At 36.7% G+C, this 19,244-nt stretch overlaps 1 protein-coding gene and 1 pseudogene across 1 annotated transcript in view; both read right to left on the bottom strand.

Moving 5' to 3' along the window:
- TAFA2 (TAFA chemokine like family member 2) overlaps positions 1 to 19,244 on the bottom strand; it is a 540,390-nt gene that overhangs the window by 367,398 nt on the left and 153,748 nt on the right. The gene's annotated exons all lie outside the window — the stretch shown is intronic.
- On the bottom strand, positions 87 to 7,568 carry LOC104676343 (annotated as a pseudogene).

Raw genomic sequence — 19,244 nt, 5'->3', positions numbered from 1 at the left:
TTTTTTTTGTCTTTCTGCAATATTTTATTAAAGGTCTTTACAGAGCAACATTGAGACTCCAGAATACAGCTGCCAAGGAGACTCTGTTACGCTGTGGGGACTGACTGGGGCATGGCAGGTGGTTCTGGCCTCCCACCCTTCTGTTCTGAGATGGGGTGGTGGGCAGTATCTCATCTTTGGGTTCCATGATGCTCATGTGGTCAGGCAGGGGCTTCTTATGGCCAATCTTACCAATTGGGTCCCAGGGCAGCATGATCTTCACCTTGATGCCCAGCACACCCTATCTGAGCAACACATGGCGCACGGCAGTATCAATGTAGTAGTTAACAGGGTCTCCGCTGTGGATCATCAGGCCACCCACAAACTTCATGAATTTAGTCCTCTGTCCTCGGAGTTTCCCAGACACCACCACCTCGCAGCCTTTAGCCCCACTCCTCATGATGAACCGCAACACACCATAGCCAGGCCCTCCTCACAGCAAGCCCTCCTAGGAACTTGTAACGCAGAGACTGCCTGGGCAATGTCACAGGCCCCTAGTGGCCACCTTGTCAGCATAAAGCTCTACACTGCCCTCCGGAAAGTCAAATGTCTTCTGAACTACAGCAGTCAGTTCCCGAATCCACCAGCCCTTCTCACCAAGAACATTCTGTGTTCCAGTGGCTAAGATAATCATTTCTGTCCTGGTTGGTATAAAGGAAAGGTTTCTAAAACTGGATTAGATAAAATTTAGAGACCAAGCAATGAAGAGCCTTACATGTCCTGCTAAAGACTTCCAATATCATACTGAAGGCAATGGCAAGCCTTTGATAGGTTTTAAGAAGGTTTATGACATGATAAGTTTTACATTTTAAAATGGTGATCCTAGAAGAAATTTATATAATTATACTTAATGCCATTTTCTTCCATAGCAAACACAACACTGGGATGTCAGGATTATTTCCTCTAAGAAGAATTAACAAACATTCCGATCAGGCAATCATTCTTATTCACTTTTTCTCTCTTAATAAAATAATAACAACAACAATAATAGCTAGTACTTTTTGAGTGTTACCATGTGCCAGGCACTTGCTAAGTGCTTCAGTGTATTAATCCATTCAATCCTCACTCATATAATCTGAGCAAGTAATTCCTGTCAAACTGGGTACATAAAATAATGTAATTAGATTTAACCCTTTCTAGATGAAAACATTTCTAGTGCTCAAATCACATATTCTTATCTGCTCTTAGGCAAATGTACTGAACAGTTGAAGCATAAACTTTAGCTCCCTTTATCAAGCAAAACAGGTAGTTATGTAATCACTCATTTATCCACTCCAATTACTGACTGTCTGTCATGTGCCAGTAACTGTGCTGGGACGATATGAGTGTATACCAGCAAGTAGTTCTCATTCCCAGGGGTTCCTATGGCTGAATGAGGGGAGGAACCATATCACCAATCTCAGACCTGAACCACAGTCATTGTTTATCCCCCTCCGCCCAGGATTATACTGTTGGATACATCTAATATTTGAAATTCTTATTAAAATATCTACCTTCTAAGCAGTCTTGTGAGTTGATGTTCTGGTAAGAGAGAAAAAGACAGTGAGAGCCAAAGAGAATCAATGAGCATCAGCGATGAAAATGAAGTCAAGAAAGACAGAAATCACTGGTTCCTAAAGAGCCAAGGATTGGTATTTCGGCCTGTTTTCCAATAGCAATATGAATGAAATAACAATGGATTGTTACCTGGAGTAACTAGGTTGGAAGTGGAGGGAAAGGGGCTTAGTGAGGGGAGGGTGAACAGTTAATGTTTGGACTAGAGGGGGACCTCCCTCTGTGATATGTGGCATTTGCCTTGATTTATGCTATAAAAGGTGCAGGAAATTTTTTATACATCTAAATATTTTTTGTATTAGATAAACTTTCTTTTGAGTTTAGATCTGAATTTAATAATCATATATACATCTAGGATATAGGATATACTATGCTTTACGGGCTGAATAACTTTGTTGGAAAATTAGATAAAATCAGATGAAACAAAGAATTTGCCATAAGTCAAACCAAGACTTATGAACCACGAGCTTAAAATCAAGATTTTGTAACTAAAAAGATGCCGAAGTGTATCTGGAATTTCCTCTAAATTTCCAACAGCAGCTACATATCTCTGAGCTTCACCAGAAATCAACAGAGAGAGAGAATGATGGCATTTTGTAGTTCTGTACTCTTTCAATTCACCTGAGATGGATAGCTTCACTACTACATCTACTCTTTACAGTCTGAACTGGACCTGCTGCCAAATGGAAGGAGAAAAATTAGGTGCACAAAAAAACACAAATCTCCCAAAAAACTTTCCACATACAATTTTCTCTCATTAAATGTTTTTCTTCTGCACATTATCTTTATCCTCAGTTATGTTATTAGAAGACTTATAGGAGAGTTAAACAGGCATTTGTTAAGATTGTGAAAAGTCAAAAGTTTAGATAACTTTGAAAGATTCTTTTTGTGTCTGATTTAATTGCAAGTTTTTCAATGTTGGAATCGGTGCTACTGCTTGAAAACACTCTTTGTTCCGATTTCTCTTGCATGCTTCCCATTTGGAGACATTTTCTACTTCATGCAGATCCCTTTCCCCTCATCCCAACAAAATCTGGTATAATCATCTTTGTCGCTACCAGGAAAGTCAGTAAACAACTCCTTGATCTCAGCATTCATTCTCTTTCATTTTCTGTGTATTCTTGATACATGCTATTGGAAATAGAGTTCCCCAAAATCCATAGCATAAGTAACCTGACTGTAGCATATTAATAAGAAATGAACTCTCCTGCAAAGTTAGATGAATAGTTGCCTGGATAGAGATACAGGTCCCATTGTGCATACCTTCTTCTAAAATGATTTAGTGATAATGTCCAAAATGCCTATTGGTTGGTTAGAGCACAATCTCTGCAGATTGGTTTTGCATTGCAGCTAGACAAAGTTAATGTCCCATATGAGAAACCATTTGGGATCTCAAACTACTGAGAATCCTAGAATGAAACTTAGAAAACACAGATTTGGACATTGGCCTTGGGAAAGAATTTATGACTAAGTCTTCAAAAACAATTGAAACAACAACAACAAAAAAAAAAAACACAAAAATTGACAAGTCAGCGCTAGTTAAACTAAAGAGCTTCTGCACAGCATAAGAAACCATCAACAGAGTAAACAACCTTCATAATGGGAGAAAATATGTGCAAACTATACATCCAACAAAGATCTAATATCCAGAATCTATAAGAAACTCAATTGAACTAGCAAAAAACAAATAACCCCATTAAAAAAAATGAGCAAAAGACATGGACAGACACTTCTCAAAAGAAGACATTCAAGCAACAACAAACATATGAAAAATGTTCAACATCACTAATCATCAGAGAAATGTAAATCAAAACCACAGTGAGACACCATCTCACACCAGTCAGAATGACTATTAGAAAGTCAAGAAAAAGAACGCTGGCAAGGCTGCAGAGAAAAGGGAACACTCATACACTACTGGTGGGTATGTAAATTAATCCAGCCATTATGGAAAGTAGTTTGATTTCTCAAAGAACTTAAAACAGAACTACCATTCAACCCAGCAATCCTATTTCTCTGTATATATCCAAAAGAAAATAAATCATTCCACCAAAAAGACACATATACTCATATGTTCGTCACAGCCCTATTCACAATAGCAAAGACATGTTGCCTATCAATGGTGTATTGACTAAGGAAGCTGTAGTACATATACACAGTGGAATACTACACAGCCATAAAAAAATGAAATCATGTCCTTTGCAGCAACACGGGTGCAGCTGTAGGCCAATATCCTAAGCAAATTAACACAGGAACAGAAAACCAAATAATGCATGTTTTTACTTATAAGTGGAAGGTAAACATGGGGTGTTCATGGACATAAAGACGGCAACAATAGAAACTATGTACTACTAGAGGAGGGAGGGAGAGAGGAAAACAAGGGTTGAAAAACTAACTATTGGGTACTATCTTCAGTACCCAATAGTTATATTTTTAGTAGGCTTCTTTTTGCCCTTGGAACTTAAATTATTAACGATCCTCATTGATTGGGTTCTGGCATGTGCTGAAATATATATGGTATAAAAAATGAACAGGGTTGGTTGTTTGCCATGTTAATGTGTATTACCAGTTAATTTAGCGTCTTGACTACTTCTTTATTCTGGGTTTTAGCTCCCACTTATAAATGAAAACACGCATTATTTGGTTTTCTGTTCCTGTGTTAATTTGCTTAGGATATTGGCCTACAGCTGCACTCATGTTGCTGCAAAGGACATGATTTCATTTTATAATGGCTGCATAGTATTCCATGGTGTATATGTACTACAGTTTCCTTAGTCAATCCACCATTGGTAGGCAACATGTCTTTGCTATTGTGAATAGGGCTGTGATGAACATATGAGTATATATGTCTTTTTGGTGGAATGATTTATTTTCTTTTGGATATATACAGACAAATAGGATTGCTGGGTTGAATGGTAGTTCTGTTTTAAGTTCTTTGAGAAATCAAACTACTGATCTTGTAATCTGATCTTGTACTCATCTCTTGTTACTAGAACAAGAAAATCTGGGTGATGGGATCAATCATACCCCAAACCTTAGCATCATGCAATCAACCCAGGTAATAAAACTGCACATGTACCCCCAAATCAAAAATAAATGTTGAAATTTTAAAAATTAAAAAATAAGTGAAACCCCGTCTCTACTAAAAAATAGAAAAAACTAGTCGGGCAAGGTGGTGGGCGCCTGTAGTCCCAGCTAGCCGGGAGGCTGAGGCAGGAGAATGGCGTAAACCCAGGAGGCGGAGCTTGCAGTGAGCTGAGATCCGACCACTGCACCCCAGCCTGGGCGACAAAGCAAGACTCCGTCTCAAAAAAAGAAATAAATAAATAAGCAAATAAATAAATGAAACACTTTTTAAAAGAGAAAAAAATCTGATTTCTAATAAAAAGCTAATCTTTGACAGCCTTCTCTCAGTATTAAATGGATTTTTAAAATATTATGGACTGTTTGTACTTAAATGAAACAGTTTCTGCATGAAATCTATCATTCGTATTTAAGCAGAGTGGGTAAAATTTAGCCAGAACATTGGATGGCTATTGTTTTACAATTGCTATTGTAAAAATAATAAAATCTGTTTTAACTTGCTTTGTATAACACTTAGTAGAGAATAAGCCTTGCATTTTAAAGGCACCTAATAACGAAAAAGATGTTTTATAAGAAAAATTAGAACAGTTTTTTGTATTCTAGCACTGATTTTTGCAAATTGCTTGCTCCATCTTAATTACAATGCATACTAGAGTTTTTACCTAAGGAAAAAATATATTAATAAAATTATTGAGCATCTACCATATGTACTACAGATGAACCCAAAATAAAGAAGTAGTCAAGACTAAATTAACTGGTAATACACATTAACATGGCAAACAATCAACCCTGTTCATTTTTTATACCATATATATTTCAGTACATGCAGGAACCCAATCAATGAGGATCATTAATAGTTTAAATCCCAAGGGTTAAAAGAAGCCTACTAAAAATATAATTGGAAGAGCTTTCACATCATCCTGTTTAGGTGAACATAAACATTAACCATGAAAAGGATTAATTAAAATCAGTTTATTGTCTTTCTCTAACCCTCTGATACACTAATGTTGAAATGGAATGGTTGCTAAGGTGTTCCACTGGTGTGGTTTCCACTCCTCGCTTGTTTCAGAGGTTTACCTGAATAGATACCCAGTCAAAGAAGTCACATAAAGAAGACAGAGAGAAAAACATAAGTTCCTTTGAGGTTTGCCCTTAAAGCGCCCTGCCTGGCTTCCCCACAAGATGCAACAGGGCAAACCCAGGATGGATTTGCTTCCTTCTTGCTGATACAGACTTCTAAACTTTCAGGTTTTTGGCAAAGCCTGGAAACATCTCTTGTCACTAGAACAAGATCTGCTTCTTGGTCTGATTCTCTTTCCAGCTCCAGCTCAACTTGACCTTTCATAATGTACACTTCCTTGTTTGTCTCACAAACAGCTCTGATTCCTCTATCAGCTGGCAGACAGTGCTTATTCTGTCCAGCTTTGTTTTGGTTTGCAGAGCCTGGGAGACAGTCTATGTTTTGAATTTGCTGAATAATGCTATTATTTGGTTTATTCTCTGTAATCTTCTATTTTTAGCAAAGGTTTCCATTTCTAAAAATACTCAAAATTATGATAAATATTTTGGGGATTTGGAGCTTAAACAAAGTGACTTCAACAAAGGAAACCATTTAGAATTATAAATTTGCATTTAAACATTTGACCATGCTGGTATCACTTATGTGGCAATATCAAACAGCATGAGATAAATCAGAACACAGCTTGAAATTATAGGCCTAACTTATTTGATTTCATAATAATTTTAGGGTCTTTCCTTTAAAAATCAATAGCTCAAAGATGTATTTTTTCCCAGGGAATTCTCTTCTCTTTTTGAATAATGACTTTCCCATGGTTCACAGAATGGCGTATATAAAAGCACTGTTTCTACAATAATTATTCCTAATTTTTAAATTTAGCTAAATAACATTGGCCACGTATTTGTAAGTATAAAATCAGACAAAGTCATTGAACTGAAAGCAAACTAATTCAAAATATGTAAACTGAAAATGTTCTAGGCTGGACCAAGGATTTGCATAGAAGTTACTATTTTGAACTGCACTTGTGTAATTGCAAGATAAAGAATTAACATGCAGCATAGAGCCCTTTGGCATAGCCCTGGAAAAAGGAAAGGAACTAAGAACATAATATTCACAATCAAACAAATTAATAAACTGGAGTGTTGATCATGGGAAAGTGGAGTTGTGGTAAGAAAAGCTACTAAAGAAGATTAAATTGTTCTCAAAAGAAATCATAAAATTTAAAAATTTCTAAGAAGGTGAAATTTGTTGCAACAAACAAAGCAAAAACCATTCCTAGTTTTTTGTGTGCTAATGTTGTGATTGATAATATTTATATGTGTGTAGCACCCTTCACATTAGAATCGCAAAAGTCTAATGTTTTTTTCTTGCACAGAACATCAATGTTGTCCTACTATACACAGAGTAAGTTGTACCCCCTTCCTTAAGCAGAACCCCGTATGTGGCATTTTGCCATATGCCAGCCTCTGTTCAAAGTGTATTTTTTTATTCTAAATCTTCAGTGGCAGCAGATTATATTTCCCTTTTAGAGATGAGAAACTAAAGTACACAGGGATTCATTAATTTGCCCAGTTTTTCATGGGTGGAAAATAGTAAAGCAGAGACTTTATCCTGGTATCCGCCTGTAAAATTCACTAGTTTAATTGCCATGTTTTGCTGCTTCTGCTCTACCAAATCCTTCAGGGAACCACAAAATTAGCTCCAGATTTCTAAGATGCAGTCAGCTAATCCCCTGGTTCCATGTTATCCAATTCAGCCTTCGTTTTCTATGTTGAAGGACTTTGAATCTCCAGTCTAGGTCTTGACTTCCTAACTCATCTGCTATAGAGGTAGGCTCCAGTGTCAGACTGGCTGAGTTCAATTTTCGTGGGGCCATATTACGGTTAGAGGAAGACAAAGTCTCTTGTGTTTTTGTTATAAGAGAAAATTCTCAAAATAGCTCTCTAATAACCTAGTACTATATCAAGTTCTCAAAGAATCTATCCAAAGGCAAGTGTGAAAACTTGTTTTCTGTGGATTTAGTCTGGCCCTCTGCTATGGTAAGCCGAGCTAGGATCAACAACCTATCTAGCATAGTACTATCTAGACTAGTACCTAGATTCAAGAACTAGCTACACCCGTGACAGAAAGACAGTTCTTGGCTCCTTCACAGTGAGTCCCCACTTCTTCCTCTCATCTTTATCCTTTGCACTTCTCTCTGTCTGCAGGAGAGGGAAGCCAGTAAGCCTTGGAGAAAGAACTCTTTTCTCTAAGGCTCAAAGCAGAGAAATGTATGAAATAATTCTCAGCTCTCAGCTATTGAATGCTTACTACATGGCTGATTCTAGAGTTGTGCATGGTCAAACATATCAACACAGCATAAAAGTAAAGCATTGTGAGAGTCACCAGAAGCCATCTTAGCTTATAAGTTCACATAAATTGTACAAACTCGAATAACTATCCTACGTTTCCTCTAAACTATTGCTTTAATCACAGCAGAAGGCTCTCAAAGCTTCTGACAACCAGCAGTTGTAGAGTCGAATGCAGTCTGACTGGCCACCTGTTGCGAGGTAGAAGCCAAGAATAAATGTGAGTAAAATCAACTTTATTAGTCAGAAAAAGAGACATCTGCCATAACAGCCAGTACAACCACCCCAAAGGACAAACTATAGTCCAAACTACTTTCCAGTTCCTGTTTGCTTCTCTTCAACCCTCCTTCACATCTAATATAGGAATCTCTGCCATTCATTATCTGTATGCTACCACAGCATCATTATTTTCACTTTTTAAGGTATAGGCTAAAATACATCGATTTAATATGTAACTAATAGATATGCATTAGAAAATTTTTGAAGAGATTTTTAACTGAATAATATGTTAAATACTGAAAATGGAAAATGTTCTCACCATATTTAATTTTTTAATTAAAAATTAATTAGGTGACATTTTAACTTTCACTAACTGGTTTTAAATAATCCTTTTGTTTTGATTCTAAATGAAATCATTCAAGCTATCTCAAAGCATTCAGTTAGGATTTATAATCTGTAAGGGAAGCTCCTACTGGCAGCAGGGATTTTCTTGATGGAAAGAAGAAAACTATTAATTGTAAAAGACCGAGTATGTGTCTGATGTGCACAGGTTTACCTACATGTTATCTTTTTAACACTAATATTATGTTTGTTAGGGAGGTATTATCAGAACCATTTTATTGATAAGAAAATTATGTTTCTGAAAAGTTAATAAACTCATCTAAGGTCCCATAGCTAATAATTAGCAGGTTGCCTGCTTGCAGAACTGCCAACCCTAGTAAACAGCACAGTATATAGTTTCCATGTCCCATGCCTGAGGAATTCAAACTCATGTGATAAGATGGCCAAGTATCAGAAAATATGGCAGAACATCCCATAATGACATTATATACAATTAATTTTTTTAAAAAGCCAAAACACGGATTACTTGGATTATAAAGGCAAAGGAAAGTGCAATCACCCTGTGCTTCTATATCACCATCACCTCATTAGTTAAGCACAGGTCAGGTTCTCCCTAGAATAACAATGAACCCAGGTGAGGAGAGTTGACTCCAGCCCTCATGATCATGCCAACATGGAAGAACCACATTAAATGTCTCTCTCTCTCTCTCTCTCTCTCTCTCTCTCTCTCTCTCTCTCTCTCTCTCTCTTTCACATGCAGACACACACACACACCATGCAGGACTCTAGAGAAATTTCTAGAGAGTCAAGATAAGAATAGCAACATTACCACAGCAATGTCTAAAAGAAAAATGATCTTAGAATTAACACAGGGCACTGCTTTCAGAACTACATTTACCTCCCATTGAGGTCTCATCTGGCTCCTCATGTAAATAAGGAATAATCACAACTACCTCTTCCACGAAGTCACCCAAGTGTATTTTAGAAACGTAAAGGCACAGAATCTAACCTATTATCAGTCACTGCTGAGGAGGAAAAGCTCAGAAAGGATCAAAGACACACTGGCATCCTTGGGGACCCGAAGATAGTGGTCAGAGTAGAATGCCTGAAACTGAGATGAAGGCGAAGTTGCCATTACTGGCAATGATAACGTCTGGGTATGAGTGAGGAAGCAATTAACTGAGGTTGGAAGATAAGGTCATGGAGAAGTGGAATCCTAGGAAGTGGGAGTGTGTAGGAAGGATCGTCTATATAATATTTAAGTGGCCCCGAATTGAGATCATGTTAATATGGGAGAAACAGAATAAGCCACAAGAGAAGATTGCTGGTTAAAGAGGAGAGAGGACCCAAGGGTTGGGTAGGCAAAAGAAACAAAAGTAGTTTAAGGGAGTTTAAGAGAAAGGCAAGAACATGATCTGAAAACCACAATGACAAACAAGGAAGACATCTATTCTACTCCCAAGCCTAGTGGTATGAAGTATGGTTATAAGAGGAAAAAACAGCCACCTCTTGTCAGGCTTGCAGTGAAAGCAGCAACCTTAGGGAGAGCCAGCTGTCAGAGAAAGAAGGTGAAAGGAATATTTCAAGAGAAGTTAGCTTCTCTTACTCTATATGAATCAGACAAACAGAAACAGAAGAGTATGTGAAGCTTCCCATATTTTTCAACTTATCTAAAAAAACTAAAATCAGAAAAGGAAGCAGCATTCTCACCTAAGAATATCCTCCCCCCTCAGCAATGATTCACATTTTTTCATGGATTTCTTATTATTATTCTATCCTCAGAGAATTCCGAGAGTAAATAAAAATTTATGATCCAAACTGCAATCTCTTCCTCTCCCCCAGCTAAGGATCTGCCCTGCATGGAAACACGTACATGAACTGCCAGCCTACTCACACAGCCATGTCAGACTGGCACCTGGAAAGTTATTCCACCCTGGCCAGGGAGCAGAACGACACTCAAGCTGTTACTCTTGCTTTTCAAAGGCTGGAATTATTGTGGGTTACATCACCGTTTGGCAGAAATACTACCCTTCCTGCGTCACCTTATGAAACATCACCATATGCCCACTCACATTATGGGGCTTTTTCATGAACATACATATATTCCTGAGGGTCAAATGTCCATGAACTAAGGAATTCCCAAAACCCTAAGATTAGGAAATAGATAATGACTAAAAATGACGTTCATTCAATGCAGACCACTGATACAGACTACATCAGCCCTTAGGAAGGAGGTTTGCTTTTTGTAATTCTGCACATTTTTCCCACATTTGATCAGATCCCAAAGACTCTGCTCCCTGGACAAAGGTTTTCGTTCATCAAAGAGAGTTAATGCCTCAAGAAGAGAGCAGAGTTTCCAACAACGCTGACATTGTCACCTAATTCTCTATCCATCCCTAATTACTAGTCCAAGATCAAATGACTAGAAAATCAATTTCTGTTATTTATTCTATCACAATATGAAGAAAATTCTTCAAGGTGTCATGATGTATGTCACCAACCCGTAAATATGTTATATACCAAACACTCATATATGAGTGTTTTTAGCCTGAGATGCTTTTCCCTAGAGAATCACTGGTTTAAATTATAGCTATGTTCTCTGTTTAGCCTATAAAAATCTATTTGAACCATTATGTACCTACTCCAAGTACACATAGAACTATTTCAACTTTGTTTCACTATTAATTAGAATATTTCTTTTATGAAAAAAGTGAATACGTTTGTATTTATTTTAAGCTGAACCATATGAAAATGCAATTTTCATACGTCAAAAATGGCTGAATATCGGCAATTTCATGTGGTTCAACCTAATCCATTTATTCAAAAAGCATTAACTGAATAATATGCACAAGAGTGAAAGAGGTTGGGGGAAAAAGAGTGGAAGACATAATGCATGTATTTAGAGATCATCACATCCAGTTAACACATAAATGGATATAATGGGTACATGACATGATGAGCAGCAATTTGATGCGTTTTGACTCCAGGACAACTAAACACAGACCATGCATGTTTTATATTACCAAGCAATGTCAGCAGATATTGTCACCTTGAGCCCAGCCCCCTTTGCCAAACCCATACTCTAAGGGACAGGATGAAGATCAAGTACCACCTGGCAGATAAACCATATGAATAGGAGTCAAATGTTTACTAGACTTTACCTACCTTGGAAAGGGCCAATGAGTCAGCCATTCTCTATAAAAGTACTCATACATAATGTCCTGTAATTTAAATTTTCCTATTACTCTCTTTAGTTGTAATATTCATTCTAATTTGTTTTGGGTAATAAATAGATTCATCAATTTAATAAGGATATTCAGTCTATTTTCTATTTGAAAAATCCAGAGAACAAACACCTCTGCTTTGTGTTGGCTGCCTATTTATGCTAACTATATTTGACTGAGTATATATTAGACAGAGAGTCAAGCAGGATGTTTGGATCACAAAATGAACCCTTATTCTCAACTCCAAATTACACCATTAATCTTCAATTTAATTTCTCACAGATTTCTCCATAGTCAATAATATGTATATATTATATTAATACTATTAAACTCCTGTAAAATTATAGTTTGGGAAATTCAATGATACAACCTTAGAACCTAGTTCAGCATCAATATAATTTTCAAATTTTAGTCATCTTTCTTAATATAGAAGCAATGCTCATTAAATTTTTAAAATCAAACAATGCAAAACTACAGTAGAAATTGAAAGTTACATGTAATTGAGGTGAAAAGGGTGAAAGAGAGAGCAAGAGATGGTGATTTGAAAACAGACTGACGTTACATTGTTGTATCAAAATAATCACATCCAAAAAGCCATGACATATACTGTTGGGCCTACAACTACTGCATATAACTATATATGACTAATACCAAATATTGGTTTACAAAGAAATGCCTTATCAATGTAAAGGAGGGAGGTCACCCCTCTACATGTCAAAAATAGTTGATGGGTCTAATTCTTTGTATATCACTGTAATATACATTATCTTACTTGATGACTCATTCATTGAAGAGATATTTATTGGGTGACGACCAAGCACAAAGTACTATGCTGGCCAATGAGGGAACCACAGTGAATAGGCCCTGACCTCCTGAAAACTGTATTCCAATGGGAAAGATAAGACATGAACAACCAGTCACACAGTGAATTAATTAATTAGAATTGTTAATAATGTCCAAGGACAGGAATATACAGTGCTCTAAGGGAAAAGCAATCTAACCCAGTGGAAGAAGTACAGAAGGCTGCTTTGAGGAGTGCCATTCGCCGAGTTCTGAAGTTCCCACTCAGCAAATGAAAGAAGTGGGAAGAGGGTTGATATAGGGAGAGTCACAAATACAAAAGCCCTAAAATAAAAAAATTGGGGAAAAAAAAAAAACCACACAGGCTATTCAAAGAACTGAAAAGAAGCTAGTGTGCCTGGAGTGGAGAGTACAATGGGAAAATAGTCAAAGATAAGGCTGATGAAGCAGGCAGGGGCCAGATCCTCTAGGCCAAGGTTTCTGAACTTCAGTGCTATTGATGCTAGGGGTCAGTGATTCGTTTTGGTGACCTGTCCTGAATACTGTAGCATGCTAAGCAGCATCCTTGACCTCTACCCACTAGGTGCCAATAGCACCCCTTTCCCATACCCAGCTGTGAGAACCAAACATGCCTCCAGGCTTTGCCAAAAGTCCCCTTAAGGACAAAATCATACCTGATTAAGAACCACTACTATAGAGACTTACAGATGGTATTAATAAATTTGACCTTTATTCTGCCAGCAATAAGAAAACATTGAATATTTTAAGAAAGTGATTGATTTTTAAAACTATCTGGGTAGGACAAGAGGAGGTTAATTAAAAGAGCAAAATGCTTGCAGTTGCCAGATAAATAAATGCTCTCTAAGCCTACAGAAGAGAAAGCCTACAGAAGAGAAAGCAGGCTGATAGGTCAGCCGTTCCCAAAATGTTCTGAATTACCTCAAGGGAAGTGGGAACAGGGCCACTAGTTATGTCCTTCCCCCATTGTCCGTTCATTTATCTGAAGTTACACTCAGGGCTTCTTGTGCATCTGTGTTCACCATTCGGTCTGGCAGTAGTACTCTACATAGCAATTACTAAATAAAACCTTTGCTGATTAATTGTCAGATTTCTAATATGCTTATTAGGGAGAGGGTGAGAATAAATTGTAGATGAAAATTATTAAAATGTAAAATATGTAGCAATGATTATATATTATGCTCCTTTGAGGACATAACACAAAACTAGGAAATCACATAGCAAAACTAAAGCAGATATCAAATACTGAAAGAGAAGTTGTGTGCCACCAGAAGCAGTAATTCTGTTTTTAGTAGAAGTCTCCTGGCTCTACTAACTTGAGATCTTTATTGGCTAAAATGAAAAATCAGTCAACTGTTTCCATCCTTGTTAACTCAGTTCCTTCTCCTTTTTAGGAAAAACATGTAATTTCTCACTGAGGTCTCTTTTTATTCCGATTCTGCTGCATTGTTATTTTTATTTTAATGAGTGTTTGGAAGGTATTTATTATCTAATTTAACAGCAATAAATAAAGTAAATCTGGATGACATCCCAAAAGATTTGCTATGTACCTGCTTATTTAAAATAAGAAAAAAAGAACATTTTCTACAATGACCAGGTAAAGGTTTATTTTGCTTAGTGCTTCTACCTCCAGCCTTCATCTTTTTCTCTTACTTGCTCCCATGTGTGGGCTCTGCCCATGAACCTACTGTTCCTTCTCCATCTGTGCTTGAAAACTATTGCCCATCTGTGCAGGATGGGTTTCATTCAAACCAATAACCAAGAAGCAAGATCCAATATCCTTAAGCATGCTAGAATGAAATAATAATACCAAAGGAGTCCTTCTGACCCATGAACAGGGTTAAGTCTTTAACAGCCAACACTGTCATTCAATTGCTCTCACTTGAGTTCTGGCTCAAAATTTCAGGCAAATTCCTGATTTAAAAAAAAAATCATACAATTCTTAATCCACTCATGCCGCAAGTAAATAGAATGCCTGCTTCTAATCACATGCAGCAGAGGTCGCTGAACTTTGGTAGGCATCAGAATTACCTGCATTACCCTTTACAAATACATATGCCCACGATCCACTACAGACTTACGGAATAAAACTCAATGGAGATGGGGCAGACCATCTGTACTTTTAATGAAATCTCCAATAAAACTTGCATACCAAATTCCAATGCACACCAAAACTTAAGAATAACTACTTTATAGACTATAGCAATAATGAGTAATGGTCATACAACAATTATTAATTGGTCAGGGATAGATAAATATAAGTCACAACAAATTATTTTACCCCCAAACAGATGATTTAACAGTCTCCTCTAATAAATCAAAATCTCTTTGGCGGAAACAACAAATCTTAGTCACCTTTATGCCCAAACCAGTTGCATAGCAGGTACTCAATAAATTTTAGAAAAACAAGTAAAAACATCCATATCTACATGAATAGCTACTTTAATCAGTTTTATCATTTCATTTGTGTGTAACAAGACTTCTGTACTGTATGATCTCACTTGCATGTGAAATCTAAAAATAAAAATCAAATACACAGAGAGAAAGTAAAACAGTGGTGACCAGCGGCAGGGTGGAGAGGAAACGGGGAGATGTAGGTCAAAACATACGAAGTAGCAGATGTATAGGGTAAACAAGTCTTGAGATTTAATGTACAACAGAGAATTATAGTTAATAATATTGTATTGTATTCAAGATTTTTGCTAAAAGAATCTATTTTAGAACCTCTTAACACAAAAAAGATAACTATGTGGAATGATATGTTAATTTTATTGACTATAATAACTATTTCACTATCTATATGTACATTAAGATACCATGTAAACCTTAAATATATTATCTTCCCTCTTTGTCTACAGGCTCTGCATCCACAAATTCAACCAACTGCAGACTGAAAATATTCAGGAAAAAAAGCATTACAATAAAAAATACAAACCATAAAACAATGAAATATAACAACTATGTACATAGCTTTTACGTTGTATTAGATATTATAAGTAATCTAGTGATCATTTAAATTTTACAGGAGGATGCACGTAGATTACATGCAAATTATACACAGTTTTACATAAGGAACTTAAGCATCCACATACTTTGGTAAGCAAGGGGAGTCCTGGAGTCAGTGCCCCACAGATACCGAGAGACGACTGTATGCAATAAAATGTTTTAAAGAAAAGTCCCTAGACATACAAAAAGAATGGGAAAAAACAAAATACCAAGACTTTCACTTCATTTAATTACTTAAAAATGCTATGCAAAAAGGTACAACAATACAACGTTCCCAGGAAAGAAATGCATGTTCCTCTCACCCACTTTTTCAGCCAAGAGTACATTTTAAGTCTCGGTTTTTAAAAGAAATGAAAATAAGCCATGTTATACATGATAGTCATAAAATTCTCAGGAAAAAAAATTAGATGACCCCCAAACTCCTCACATAGCCTTCTCCCTCATACTCCCCATTTGCTAACCTGACAGCTCATCACTGCATTGCTCCTTTGCAACACCTGCCCCAGATGATGTCTGCGTATCTTCCAAAACAGGATAACAGTTTCTGTCCTTGCAACAAGTGACCCACTAAAAAATTCTAGACCCCCTCACTGGATTTTAGACATCCCTGCAGGGAAAATGCAAAATAAGAAATGCAGACCCAGAACTACCAAGGTGCAAGTACAAAAGCATTCATCCATTGGATTGTAATAATATCCAAGTTCCATAAATATAACATTTGGTATGGCAAATTCTATGCACCTTACACTAGTTCCCTATTTTATTTATTCTGAATCTGTCCAAAAATAACAAATGTCTTCCTATTCATGGAGCATTCCATGAAAACTGCTGAGTAAGGGCAGTAAAATAGGTTATTCATTCCTAATAAATCATTATAATTTATGCTGTACTTGTCCCATTGGAGAGGATAATAAGAGGCTGATGTGCATAACATATTTCCTCAAAAAAATTTTTCACTGGGTTCTTACTTACTCTGGACAAGAATTGTAAAACAGAAACTTGATGGTTGAGAGCAGAGCATTAAGCAATGTTGAGAGAGATCAGTTGCCAAATGGAGCTTAGGACTTTTAAAGGTAACTTGGATGAAATTAATGTTACATCACCTCAATATCAATGCTGCCTTTGTCATAAGTATGCCTGAGAATACTGCTAAGAACTCAAGATAAAGAAGAGAGATGGATCTTCTAACTGTTGCATGAACAATCCTGAGATGCATATACATTTGCACAATCAACTTATAAGCTCCACCATTGTCACCAAAGCAGATACCCAATCAAATTCAGTACTTCTCAACCTGCAGCATGCATACGATTCACCTGGAGAACAGACACATGAGCACTACCCCCAGAGATTCTGATTCAGTAGCTTGAGGTGAGGCCCAAGCCTTTGCATATCCAAAAATTTCCTAGGTGATGCAGATGCTGCAAATCTGTGGACCACACTTTGAGTGGCATTCCTCCGGCCGATTTTTCTGATTCCTTTTACAACTCAGGTTTGCTTCTAGATGTTCATTTTAATTAAGAATGCTGTGGGAGAACACACTGGGGGATCTGACATTATACCACTCTGAGCCCTGCATAACTAAACATCTATGATGTTTAGATTGCTAAACTCTCCAAAAAGTGAAATAGACAGGGTCCAACGTTCTTTTCATTACACTACAGTTGTTAAAGTCAACAATTAGATAAGATTACTTGGGGAGAAAGAGAGGACCCAAAAGGGGCTGAGCTCAGAACCTTTGGGAATACCAATTGTTATGGGTGGAATTTTGTCACATCCCCCAAAAAAGAATATATTGAAGTTCTAAATCCCAATACCTCAGAATCTGACCTTATTTGGAAACAGAATATGGACAGAGGTGATCAAGGTAAAATGAGATTATTAGTATGAGCTCTAATCCAATATGACTTATTTCCTTATAGAAAGAGGAAATTTGGACATAAAGACAGACACATGCAAACCAGAAGACACACGGGAAGAAGACATGCAACTAGAAGCCAAGAAACCTCAAGTATTGCTAGAGCTAGAAGAGCCAAGGAAGCATTCTCCTTCAGAGCTTCAGGGAGAGCATAGCTGTGCAACACCTTGATTTTGAACTTCTGGCCTCCAGAACTGTGTAACGATACATTTCTGTTATTTCAGCCACCCCATATCTGGTACTTCATGACAGCAGCCCTAGAAAGCTAACATTAATATTCACAGGAACACATCACACACCGGGGCCTATTGTGGGGTGGGGGGAGAGGGGAGGGACTGCATTGGGAGTTATACCTGATGTAAATGACTGGTTGATGGGTGCTGACGAGTTGATGGGTGCAGCACACCAACATGGCACAAGGATACATATGTAACAAACCTGCACGTTATGCACATGTACCCTAGAACTTAAAGTATAATAATAAAAATTAATAAATAAATAAATAATATTTACAGGAACAAAACAAGGTATCCACGAAGGACACTAAGAGGCCATGTTTAAAGGAAGAGGAGTGCTATACCATAGGACCAAAGAGAGAACAGGTCAAACTAAATTTAAAGAGAGACATGTAAAAATTTCACAGAAACTTCCTACACAATTATTGTCTTTCTAAAATGACCTTTCTGATCAAACGAACAACTTCAACAGACCATGTGATAAGGAAATCTCAAAATATTTTTGAGCACTTGAGCTATGAGCAAGCAGGACTAATAATAAACACTTATATGTCTAACAAGACCCTATTATTTAGAATGTTTTTATCATTTATTCTCAAAACAATCTGATAAGGTAGGCAGTATCTACCTTGTTCATATCAGAAACTAAAGTTGAGAAAAAACTAATCTTTGTGTGAAATTATTAAGCCTGCAGGCATTATGTTATTGATTTAACTGTTTTCTTATGTCATATCTACAACCCTCTGAGGGAGGTGTCTTATCCACCTTTCACAGGTCAGAAAACAGAAATGTTAGGTAAATTGCTCAAGATCAGAGAGCTTTGAAAGAAAGAAAAAGTTTCAAAGTCACATCTATTGCCTCCAAAACTCATATTCTTTGCATGGCACTATAACTGGCCTCCTTGTGGACTGGTGAACTCCATGAAAAAAAATTATTGAAGTGAGGAAGGTACTGAAAGTGGATTTATGAAACTATAGCTTTGTAACTTTATAGAAATAGTCAAAAGACATTTCTCTTATCTAGGACATTGTGCATAAGGTGGCTGAAGAAACCATTCACATAGAGGTAATCAGAGTTTATTGATGACAAAATAAAATATTTTCCCACAAATGTGCTAGTAATATGGCTTTTCTGGTCAGGTGAACAACTTTAACTGGTCATCTAGTTAAAGGCAGAATTTGAAGTAACTATCTGAATTGCATGTATACTTAGTTATTCCTCTCCTCAATAAAGAGTAAAAAATTACTAAGACATAAATCGTAATTACATTACAATATAGAATCTAAGTGCTTTTATTAACATCATGCTTTCATGCTATGCTCAAGATTAAATAAAGCTTTATGCTTTAATAAAGATTTCTCACAACCCTAGAAGATTTTTTTCAAACATTATCCTACTTCATTTTAAGGCAAATTTTCATTCAGATGTAAATTCTGAAAG

The sequence above is a fragment of the Rhinopithecus roxellana genome, chromosome 10, assembly GCF_007565055.1.
Source record: "Rhinopithecus roxellana isolate Shanxi Qingling chromosome 10, ASM756505v1, whole genome shotgun sequence".
NCBI classification, from domain to species: domain Eukaryota; kingdom Metazoa; phylum Chordata; class Mammalia; order Primates; family Cercopithecidae; genus Rhinopithecus; species Rhinopithecus roxellana.
The sequence above is the reverse complement of the archived record's forward strand: the minus strand, read 5'-3'. Positions and strand labels throughout refer to the sequence as shown.